Genomic DNA, 12445 nt, shown 5'->3' with positions numbered 1-12445 from the left:
AAAGACATCTGCAAGATTAATAGGGTCAATTTTGAGGTAAACTTGATCTTTCCTCCATCCATTGAAGGTTCAAGAGTTAAATATCAGGTTGAATTAGGTAAATGTTCAATGCATCTCAGTGTCTAAAAACCATTGATAATCTATTATGTCGGTAGAAAAAAGATCTTCATTCTTTGAGGGCTTGTCATTTTAAGCTGTGGTAATTAAAAATAACACTAAAGGGTCTTTTCTCTGGGTAGAATTTTAATTTCAATATTAGACTTCTGTTTCAAAAGTTTAATTAATAATGGGAATATGCTGCTAGCATAGTCTTGTGTTTTATATTTTCAATTTTCTGAGACAAAGAATATTCCTAGTCCTTGCCCTGAGCACACGGTCTCCCAGCCACCAAATATGCTGCAGCAGAATAAAAGTGGCATTGATAGCACTGGGTTTTGCTCCTTCACAGAAATCCTCCGCGACTCCTGGAGCTGGGGTTTCTCTGTGTCATTTTCCCTATTTGGTTTTATGTCTGTTGTTTGCCTGCTTGTTCATTTGTTTGTGTTTAGGAAGCGCTTTCCACCCTCTGACTGTGGTGAGTCTTGGACTTCTGCCGCCTGTCAAGCACTTCAGAATCTGGGATAGAAAATACTGTAAAAATATTTTTTTCTCTATCTTTTTCCAAACAATAAACAGAAAATCTAATTTAGTACCAAACTCCAAAGACAAGAGATGCACATCTACTTCCAACTGCAGGGTTCCAGTATCCAAAGCAGCCTTTAGCCTGGTCCTATAACCTCTGTATGAAGTTCAAAAGAAATGCCAAGTACTACAGAATTAAATAGCCCGTGTCCACTGCTTGACAGGAAGAAGAGACTGCTAAAGCCAGATTATGACATCTTTTTGGAGGTTTGGGACATAGCTGGAGTTAGGGAGAGGTCCTGCTGAGAAGTTTTTGTGCTGGCAGCTCTGCATGCCTCTGTGGGTGGTGGCAAATGCAGCGTTCCCACTAACAGAGCAGCCGCTGTTTTCCCCTCGTTGTAGATGGTATTTGCTTTGCCTTGGTTATCTGCAAGCAGCACATGACCATGCATACCTTATGCACCTAGAGATACTGTCCAGTGTAGGTACAAATGCCAAGGTGTTATTTTATAACTAACATTGGCCCTGGGAAAACCATTTGGAGCCTGGCTGACCTGACGGTGCCCCATGCATAGCACCCACAGAGTCCATAAAGGTATGAGTTTCTAACTGCAAAGCATTGCAAGATAGAGGTGCAGTGAGGTATTAAACCTTGATTAAGCATAATGTGGGAGAGAAGCATCCACTTAGCAGAAAAGAAAAAACAGTTGACAATTGTATTCTAGACTCTTTGGGCCAAACACATTTTTCAGGTATAATACTAATGCATTTTATAAAAGGTAACACTAAAATTTACCTTTACTTCAGCTCCAAAGTAGCAAAAATTTATTAATTTTTAGTAGCATTAAATTTATTTTTCTCCAGGTGTGTGAGGTGCCATCAGACACTACAAATATTCTCTTCTCAAGCCATCTAGGTGTAGAGACATCATTTCTTGACAGTGAATGGGATCTAAACTTAAGAAAGACTTAGACTTAGAACTTGAAAAAAAAGAAAGAAGTGCATGCATGCATGTGTGTATACATGTATATATATATATATGATCCTGTGAAAACCAAGCCCAAAAACTCTGTGAGCTTTCTTTGTAGTGCCTTACAGAGGAAAGAGATGTGGCTTCATTTTCCCCTCGCCTCTTTGAAGGCTCAGTACAAGCCCAACATCTCAGTGTCACACACGTGTCAAAGCACAGCCTCCCTGCTGGGATCCCTGTTTCACTGGCAGGCTGTGCAGAGGGGGACTCTCCACTCCTGCCGTGAGCAGGAGGTGGATGTTACCCCAAGGACAGGTGCTCCTTCTCACTTTTTCTGAAATGGGCATTCATCCTGGGAGAGCTGTTTTGTAGCCTATCCTGCTTGGCAACTGAAATTGCTACTTTGGAGTTAAAGCCTGAGTCCATCTACTTATATTGGCTTGATACAGAGGAAGAAATCTTAAGGCAAAGGCAGAATTTGTAAAGCCCACAGCCAAAACAAAAATGGCTTTCTAAATATCCCAGTACTCGTCATGTCCAACTGTGGCACTTCCAAGGTGGCACAAAGATGTTTAAGAAGAAACCGCTTTGCCCAGGACAGCCTGGCTATAGGAAGGCAAAGGACAGATGGTGGCCCTGCCTGCAAATTGCTTGCCAAAGGCTGTGAATTGCTAGTACGGTGCTTTGGAGATGGAGCTGCTCCAGAGGGTACACCAGCAGGGCCTGCCAGCCCACTGGTGGGAGCTGGCCTGGGAGCAGGCTCTGTCCTGGAGCTGTGTGAGGGTAGCAATGGCCCTGCTCCCCTCAGGGTGCTCCTGTCACTAACAGTGGGCATGGGGCAGCGATGCTTGGCCTGTCCTGCCTGGCAGAAATGGAGGGTGAAGCTCAGGTGGTGCTCCTGTTGCTGCAGGAGAAAACGGTCCCTAGCAGAGGGCTGGGAGCATCAGGACCTGGTGCTGGTTAGGGTAAGATGCAAGGAGGCTGTAACACGCCGTACTGCTGCAGTGGGGGGTGATGTTTCCTGTCATAAGCATTCGCAGATGGCCTGTCTTAATTAGCTTTGACAAGTACCTAAGTTGCTGTAAGTTACACCACAAATGGGATCCTGAAACTTCCATTTTTGTCGCTTTTAAATAAAGCTTTGCCCCTCCTCTCAGTACAGCATTTTCATTTTTCTTTCCATGTAAGGCTCTGGAGATGAAATGAGATCTTTGCGTAGCTGAGGAGCTGTATTTTGATTGACTAAATGATTTATAATTAGGAGGTAGCTCCTGCCAGTGCTCCTCATACGCTGAATGAGAATTGCCTGCAGCAAGTCAGCGCGGGCAGAGCTGCCAGAAAGGCACGCTGGTGTGTTCTCACAGCAGATACCTTTCAACCCCAAATTTCCTTCTTCCCCTGGTACTGACTCAGACAAATTATCTTTATGGCCAATGACTCTACGGGAGTCACCGGGTTGCCCTCGGAGGGCCTTCAGTACCTGCTCAGCGATTTATGACCTGCTGTGTGGAGGTGGTGGTGCTGGCAGCCTGTTCACAGCCTGCGAATGAGGTGTGAGGGCACGTGTGCCTCTGTCCTTGAAGGATGTGGAGCAGAAACCTTTCCCCACCTGGTAGAGGCCACAGCCTGCTTGCTGAAAAGGCCTCCCTAGGAGAGAGCTGGCTGCTACAGGGCTTCGAGGAGATGCAAGATTTTTTCCCCCTCAGACAAAGCCATGGCATGACAGGCCCCTGGGGTGCTCTGAGCAGGAAGGATCAGGGAACAAGATCAGTTCCTGGCCACAGGGGAGGACCAGCCTAAGGCTGTTCATTCCTATTTTTTCTGGTTTTCCCTTCACTGAGGTAGGCCTGGCAGTAGTGGTCAGGGAAGCTCTGCTTTTGGCCAAAGCTGAGGAAATCCTCGTGAGCCAGCCTGCTTGTAAGCAGGCAGACCAGAGAGCCAGGGAGCGTGGTGGTTGCACAGAGAGGGCGACAAGCAGTAAACGAGGGGATTTCTGGTTTTCTGTCACTGGTTTCATTCAGCCTTCTGTTGCAACAGACTTGCGTGTCAGTAGACAACCACCTGCCTGAGTGAGAAGTACCTTGAAGAAAGGATTAAAGCAACATAAAATCAGGAGATTTAAATAATTGACTAAATAAATAGGTAAATAAATAAATAAATAAAGTTACCAGTGGACTTCTGTTAGATTGCCTTCAAGTATCTCAGCTTTCAGGGTTCGCATTTATCTATTTTTTTCCTTCCCTCTAACTGTGACAGCCAGAACCTTTCCAGGATCACAAAGCCTATGGGACATGCACTGTTACAGCATGTCATAAATTTCCCTTACATAAATTTACTATTTTTCTGCTATAAAAGTAGTTAGCTTACTAGCTCCTACTGCTTCTGTTGGAAGGCTTTTACAAAACACTATTTCTCTGATGCTTAGAAATGTGCTTTTAGTTTAAAATAGCTAGTGACTTTTTTTTTTTTCATGCTATTTGTTCTTGTGCCAACATTGTCTTATAGCTTCAGTGATTCCTCAGCCCTGCCGGTATTTAGGAATGTATTTATAAAATGTAACCGCATCTCTCTCAGCCTGTATTTTGCTAGGCTCACCCCATTAAGCTATATTTGTCCCATCTATAAAACTGACTCCCCGTTCCCATCCTACTCAGTCTCTGCACCTGTTCTGGCTGGAGCTGTGCCGTGTGGGAGCTGTGGGCAGCCTTCTGGTCATGCTCCCACCAGGGACATGTACGGTACAGAGAATGCCTCTCCCTGCCTGCTAGGGTACTTCCCCCGGGCATCCCAGGGATTTTCTGCCCTGTGCTGTGCAGGCAGCTCACGGGCATTCCTCGGTCACTCTGCTGTACCCTTTGCACTCCCTCTGTCACTTAAAGATGAGACACAAGGTACAGCAAAACTTCACGTGGCTGGCTTGCTCTGTTAAATCTCCATCGTCTCACTGCAAGGAATGAAACCCTGTGACTCTCATGAGTATGTATTATTTGAGAAGCTGGGGCTTTTAGGAAAGCATTAGAAATGATATGACTGTAAGAAAAAGTATTCACATTTGGCATTCAGTTTTCAATGAAGTGTCTCAGGATGTAATGCAGTTGGCTGTAATCAACATAGAAGGATCATGGTGTTGCCATTACACTAAAACAACAACAAAAATTTTTTGATTATTATGCTGCCAACTGTCAGCATTTCAACTCATGTTTTTCCTCAAATCCTCGCTCCTAGAATTACAATAGTTATATTTTCTGACCTTTTAGTGAATACAAGTTTCGAGACTCAGAGCTGTATCTGAAAAGAAGTTTGCTCTAAACCTCAAATCCACAAAACAATTCCTATGAATTTAAAAGGAACACGTTAGAAAAAGAAAGCAGATTTAAGTTCCAGACTAATGAATTTGCAGGACACATATCAATATTGTGAAGGTTTTCTTAGTGTTCAGTGTCCTTGGTGCTATCAATAGCATGTGCAATAATATGATTTGAAGGAAAACTGCAGGGAGTAGGGACTGTTTAGAATTGCTAGGGTGAATTTAGTGCCAATCAGAACTAATAATGAGGGTGAAGGAGAGAAACAGACTGTCCCCTGCCATTTCCCACTTATGTGTCACTCCTAAAAGGGCAGTAGCTGGTGAGAAGGCCCAAATGTGCTGAATCGTGGGGTTTGATGGGGTTCACAAGGGTTCCAGGGATGTCTTCAAAGGTGGTATGCTTATATTGTATTGGCCCATAGTGCTGGCTGTTCTGCATGGTGTGCATCCCAAACGTAGGTATTTTTCTAAAAAAATCAACGCCCATGTGGGTTATCTCAGAATAAGTTTTCACTACCTATCTTTTTTATTCCCTTTAACAGCGAATTCCATCCTGTAAAGATGAATGGAGTTTTTTTGCAAAGGGCTTCTGCTTGGGATTGCTTCTGGGCTTTCCTTCAGTACAAAGTTTTCTGGACAAACTAAGAGACCACAATGAATGGAAGGGCAGGAAAGTATCATGGGTGACTGCTTTTAAGCTGGGAAAAACGTTTTTTTTCAAGAACATTCTGAATATTTATTTTGATTTTTTTCAAAAGCGTGATTTTTAAATGTTAGGTTTCCCTTCTGTTTTTCTTTCCAAGCTTCACAATTCTGTCTTTCTCTCCTTTTCAGCACTCACTTATGTTGCCACAGGAACCTGGAGAGAAGGAGAAAGGAGTTTAAAAATGAAAGAAGCTAGAGGAAATCAGTTTAAATGTGAAACTGAAAATGCTGCAAAAGTTTGCATAGAACTTTCATTTTCAGACGCACAGAAAATTAACTGAAAAAAAAAAAATCAGATAAAAAGAAATGAGACAGGTCTAGCATCTGGATTTTCTGTACACAGAAGTTGTAGCTGACTAAAACTCCAATCCTATAAAGATTTCAGTACCTGTTTAGCTTAATACACATAAACATTTAATATTGCCAGGGTGGATTAGAAGTCATGTTCAAAGCACTTCTGTGAAGCTTTTAATTGCTGGAAGATCTAACGTCCAGGATCTTAAGCCCAGAAGAACTCACTTCTTGTGTAACTAGAAAATACAGCAATATTAACGTCTGGCGTTGGATGAATGACTGAGGAGTTGACAACTGAGGCCTTTGCTGGATAGGTACATGCTCACGCCCAAGTCTTTTTAATCATTTTTTCCCTTAATTTTTATTTTTTTCCCCTCCCTTTTTCTTAATTTTTACCTTATTTTTTTTCAGGGAAGGTTTAGGGATCTTGTAGGTAAGTTTCCTGCCTTGAAGAAGACTCTTGAATTTAGTCAGTTTAGGAGAATGCAGTTGTATTTGCCTGACAATGACCATATTCAGGTACAACATTATTCTGGTAAGAGGTTGGGATAGATTTTGTTTTTGGTATTATTTGCCCATCTAAACACACAGAAGAGGCAGCATCTATTTTTTTCTTTATTGCTGCCTTGCACACCAAGGCTATTAGGAAATGAAATCAACCCAACTTTAACCTTCAAAATGGGCAAGGGGGTGGGTTTTTCGGACAACCTGCTGCAGGAGCTGGCCAGCTTGTGCCTGCTGGGTGATGCAAAGAGCACGGGCAGAGGAGGGACCCGGTGTGATGGGCGGCAGCTGCTGCCCAGCTGGTGTAACTCAGTCATAGCCGGTGACAGGCAGGGACCAGAGGAGATACAAATGATAATTCCCTGGGGAGCTTCACGCATCAATAATTCATCACAATGAATTTTATAGCAGGGGTCAGAAGAAATTGAAGCGAGCCTGAGCATTAGTTCTCTGAGGGAGGAATTGATGGGCTGTTTTTGTACAGGCCTCCTGGCGGGGAGGAGGGAATGCAAGCAAATGAAATGTAAATGAAGAAATTGACGTTGTTCCTGTTACCTGGAGCCAAAATAACAGAGACATGAGACTTAAAAACAAAAGGAGTGATGATTAAGGAAAACCCAGTAGCTGAAATTGGGCAGCAGTGTTCATCTGAGCTGAGGTGCCCCATCCATGCTGAGCTGGTGCACCAGCAGTGTGCACTGCGATGGGTGCCGTGTCCCCTCCCAAAATGTTTTGGGTTCCCCACAGTGAGGCCATTTACCTCCAAAAACACCCTCAGAAGCTGGTGTTCAAGGACAAGGAAAGCCGTCACGCTTCGTTCAGCACTTCAGCAGGAGCTCCCCAAGGAACACCATACTTACACTGAGAAAATGTAAGGGCTGGTGCTCCGAGCCTGCCTGCAAAAACATCTCCTGGTGGAGCTCTGTTTGAGCTCGCCCAGCACAAGGTGGCTATTTTTCCACATACAAGACTATAATTCTGCCACTATTTGTGTTTGGGTTTTGTTTGCCTTACTTTGTAAATGCTGACTGAAAAGGGGTATTTTTGTCATATTTGAAGAAATGCCGGCTTAGGAGTAAGCTGTTATAAGCCCGTGAAAATGGCATGTTGCTTATGCGCAGCGCAAAATTTTCCACACAGGCTCATATTTTCAAAAGCGGTCTCTAATTTTGGGTATCCAAATTTAGATGGCTGGAGGCTGCCCTGCAGTGATACCGCCTGCCCCTGAGTCTGAGCGCTTGGCAGCCCCAGGAATAGCTTCTCCAGCGGGCTCTGCCTCGTGGCGAGCAGCAGCCCTTGCCCTGTGCCTTGTGCATTCCTCCATGGTCACAGCCGGGGACTGCTCGTTCCCCTGGGTAAAACGTTGGCCCTGGCTGTAAGCTTTGTGCTCCCTGACTCTGGGAAACTTTCTTTTCCACTGACTTTGTTATCGCCACAGATGCAAAAGCATCTGGGCTCAGAAGAAAAAAAAAAAAGGAAAGGCTTTATTTTCCTCTGTAATCACTTGCAGACAACAGCTGTGAGACTAAAAGGAGAGCCACTTTAACCACCGCGAGTATTTTAAAGCAGAGTGGTGCGGGAGAAAGACGATCCCTTATCCAAAGCAGCCACGTGTGTTTGTTGTGCAGTGACAGGAGCCTGGCTGCAACCTCGCTGTGTGCAGAGCCACAATGAAAAAGTTGACTTCAGTGCTTCTTACCCCTGTTTAGCTGAGTAACCCAAAGGAATCTCCTTCGAACTGAATGGGATGAGGGGAACAGGGTGAAGAACAGCCAGAACACAAAATGTTTGAAGTGTTTAATTATTTTTTGTGCTAACCTTGCAAAAGGCAGGGAGCTTGCCACTTTCTCACCACATTTTCCTCTTGACTGCCTTTTCACAGGGAAGCGTGACCTGATAACAAGTTAAAATGTGATGTTCTGTCTTACGTGCAGAGGTTTTACTGTGATTTAAGGAAAAAAGTTGCACGTGTGGTAAGGCACCAGTTTCCAAAAATAAATGAAAGAATATCCTGGTGAACTGTGATGATCGGGGGATTAATGTTGTCTCACTACTGAATCCATGCTGGGTTCAGGTATAATTAAAGGGGGCTGAAAAATCACAGGGGACACAGTAGGTTTTTTTTTTGTTTGTTTGTTTGTTTGTTTTTTCATTTAAGACATAAAAAAAGCAACCCTGCTGTCAGCTGTACTGCAATTTCCAGAGCCAGATGAGAAACACTGGCATTATAAATAATGCCTTTTGTACTGGGCATCACATTTGTGGTGGTATAACCCAGAAAATAAAGAAGCAGGAAAAGCTGTGCATCTCTCTTCAGACTGAAAGAGGAGGTTGAGCAAGGGACGCCTGCTGTTGCTGATGAGGAGGGCATGTTCTGGACCAAGGATGCAGCAGGGAGAGAAGCAAGGCCGCTTGCTGGGAAGGCACCAGCAAGCTGTTCTCACATTTTCTCATGCAACAAACCAGGCATTGACTGACAATTTTGCAGATGTGCATGAGGATAAAGAATGGAAACTTTCAGCTCTTGTACCACAAGGCACAGCAGTGCCAGCTTTTGCTGATCTTATGTGATACCAGCGGTGTCCAAAAGCAACAGGTTGGAAACCACTGTGCAGCCCTGCTGGTGCACAGGGTGGTGGCAGGACCCCACAGTGCACAGGGTAGGGGTCATTTCTTCTTTTATCTCTCTCCAGCCCATGACACCCTTTCCCTTTCTGCCCTCACAGTGAGGAAACACAATGCTGTTCTTCCTTTTGGGGTCAGACAGGTGGATATGTCCTGCCATTTCCCAGATGCAGGATGTGATCCATCTTATGTTTTTGTGTAGGAATCCCATGCTCCTGGCTGTCTGACTCGGTGCCAGCACAGAGGTGGCAATGTGTCCCACTGTCCCCACCAGGGCTGCTGGCATCACCCACATGCAGTGCCTCTGACATGAAGTGTTTCTCTCTGGAGTCCCCATACAAGACTGCCTATCAAAAACCCAACACTCCTGTTGAATAAACCCCGTGTGGCATCCTGCTCTTGCTGCCAGGGTTGCTAAACACAGGGATGCCACAAGCTTTATGGTTTATACCAACTGTCCACCTGCTCTCAAGTAATGTCCAGATATCTATCATAGGCAATTTTGCTCATGTAATTCTCCAGAGAGCAAGCCTCTTTGATACTTGTTTAATGAGTTGGTGCTGAGAATGAGTATTCGCTTTGACTTGTGTGCTGAGACCATGGCAGCCACTCTACAAAATGTTCAGTGCTTCAGTAATTTTTATGTGTGTTGCTTGTGTACACGTATTTGTCAGGTTTGTTTAATGGTACTATTATTTCCTCTGAAACCTAGGATTAACCTGTAGCAAAGTGGTCTATCCAGGCTTCACCCCATGACAGGGGTGTCTGCTGGCTGCCGGTGTGACCCACTGGAACATGGAATAAAGATGCTGCCTGGTTTACTCTCCCTATTGATCCCTGGAGTGACAAATTCCACCTGGGGAAGGCAGCACTTTGAGATATTAAAGGGTAATTTATGGATTCATTCACTAGGGTTCCAGAATTGATCTTTCTAAATGTTATGTAGCATATCCGATGCAAATCCCCTGGGATTTGGAACAATATTGTAAAATACCATCAATTCCTCATTCCTTTTGTAATCATTTAATGAAGCCAGAGTGTCCTGTGTTAAATGGACCCCTTCATCCTCTGGGTGAATTAGGTACAATTATAATTAAACTTTCATTTAGAATTGGAACTAAATTAGAATCATATAAATAACTGAATCTTCAGTATTGCTATTCCTAATTAATAAGGTAACTGCCCTTGCTGGAATAGATTTTTTACGATGCATTAATAACTCCCAATTCCTATTACATATTTATCTAAGGCAATACATTATATTTCCAGTGTTTAACAGAAGACTCCCATAAGGAAAGATCTAATAAAGTGCTCTATTAGATATCGAGTGGTTTTAACTGTACGGCAGATTCTCTCAGTGCCTCCTGCTGCTTCTGAAAGATGAGACAATAAAATCCATATTGCAATGTGGTGCCACATTTTATCTGAAACTCAGCGAGGTTCTTGGTGTGCCACGCAGAATGTTAGCACACTGGCTAGGGTGACCTGAGAGCACACAGACACCAGCAAATAGCACCATGTCATTACTTTTTTTCCCCCCAGGGCTATTTTGATATGTACTTTGAAGACCTTGCAATTCATTCTGCAAAGCAGTAGGTACTTAGGATTTAGGATTGTAATGGCATTTCATAGTAATGTTAGCATTACCCTAAAGTTCCACACTCAGTCAATTTTAAGTATGTGTTAAACCAGACTCCACAAAGTGTATCATGCTCATTACATGTTTATTCTCAATGTGGAAAGAAATTACTTCATGTGAAGCCATAATTATGTAACATCTCACTACCTTTACCTCCTGTGACAGACAGCCCAGGAGCTCCAACGGGCTCCGCTTGCTCTGCTTGCAATGCTCCAGGACTGAGCATTCACCCTCAGCTTCCCCAAGTCTTGCCTGACCCAAGTGAGTGACCTGGGACCAGATCACTCCAGGTGACTGCCTTCTTATATCAGCATAAGTGCGAAAAAGTGAGGAAAATGTTAACAGCAGAAAACATAAAAATAATCATCATTAGAACAAAACTGTATGAAATGAATATAATCTTCTGTGAGGAGAGGATAAGAAAAGCAAAATCATGGAAGGTGTTAATTTCTTTTTAACGATGTTTTGATGATAAGGATGGTACAAAAAAAGAACAACAAACCAAACCAAACCAAACCAACAACAACAAAAAACACAAACAAAAGTATATGGAATAAACATCTCTGCTGCAAACAACAATTTTGGACACCCTTCATCACCCTGATCTTTAGCTGTTCATTAGTATCATATCTAAAATGTGGCATAATTATTCCATTAAATATTACACAGTTTACGTAACTACAGTTTTGCAATCTGCTATGCTATTTTTTGATCAAAGTGTTTTAAAATATCAGACAATCAACAATAAAAAACAACCCTCTCTGAATTACTGAAATGTGCACAAATATGGAATTTTCTTGCCAGAATGTATGTGAACAGCTGTTTTTCACCAAGCTCAGGCCTTAGTGTCTGTAGCTATGTGGTAGACCAATACAAAACTGTGGCACTATGACACATGTTCAGTGATGGGATTCAGTAGGTCAGGTTGATGGTTGGACTTGATCTCAAAGGTCTTTTCCAACCTAGATGATTCTTTGAACACAAATGCATTGTCAAAAACAACAGATTCAAGAAAACCAAAACACGATGGCATTTTGTTGCTGTGAATTCCCACCTACATCTGTGCTCAGGTGAATGGGCCATTGCACAAGACTCTGCAAGGAGTGAGGTGATGGGCAAAGGGCTGTTCTTACTTATCACCTTCTCTTGCACATTTCAAGTACCCAACCACATCTAGCTTAGCCCACGTAATGTTCCACCACATCTGCTTGTTCCCCTTGCCCTGGTAGGGCTGCTGGGGCTTCTGTTGCATCTTTTGGGACTGTACATACCTGGAGTGGAAATAAACTGTATTGCATCTATTGGCTACCATGTGGATTCTTGTTAACTGGCAACCTTAGACCTCTGGTCCCATACATCAGGATGTCTTGTTTTCAGAAGATACTAAATGAAAATAAGCTTTTAGGAATGGCACAAAATGATGAAATTAATTTTGTTAAATTTTTCACTTAAGCCTATTTTCAATAGATGAACATCAAATCTGCTTCTCAGATTGATATAGTTTAATGAAGGTATTAGTAATGAGTGATGGGTGGTGGAATCAAAGCAGTATATGACACAGTGGCACAGAGCAACTTTTGTTTTTAAGACACTTTAATTGCAGAGGAAAAACATGTTCTCATCCATTGAGCACTGCAATCTTTTTGGCAACTGAATTGAATCTTTTGAGGGTGGTGAGTGCAATAAAACTATGCTGTGGTTTGCTTTAACTGCTCAGATCAAGGTCCTGGTTAGCTTTTTGGCATAGCTCTGCTGGAAGGGATTTCGTCATCCAGAGGCT

The 12445-nt window shown here is 43.2% G+C and overlaps 1 long non-coding RNA gene across 1 annotated transcript; it reads left to right on the top strand.

The window, feature by feature from the left end:
- Positions 1-5795: 5795 nt before the first annotated feature.
- Positions 5796-11962, top strand: LOC311420911. Its single transcript, XR_014684615.1, has 2 exons — positions 5796-6211; positions 6886-11962. It is a non-coding gene; the product is annotated as an uncharacterized lncRNA (long non-coding RNA).
- The last annotated feature ends 483 nt before the right edge of the window (positions 11963-12445 follow it).

The sequence above is a fragment of the Aythya ferina genome, assembly GCF_964211825.1.
Source record: "Aythya ferina genome assembly, chromosome: 1".
Taxonomy (NCBI): Eukaryota; Metazoa; Chordata; class Aves; order Anseriformes; family Anatidae; genus Aythya; species Aythya ferina.
The sequence above is the reverse complement of the archived record's forward strand: the minus strand, read 5'-3'. Positions and strand labels throughout refer to the sequence as shown.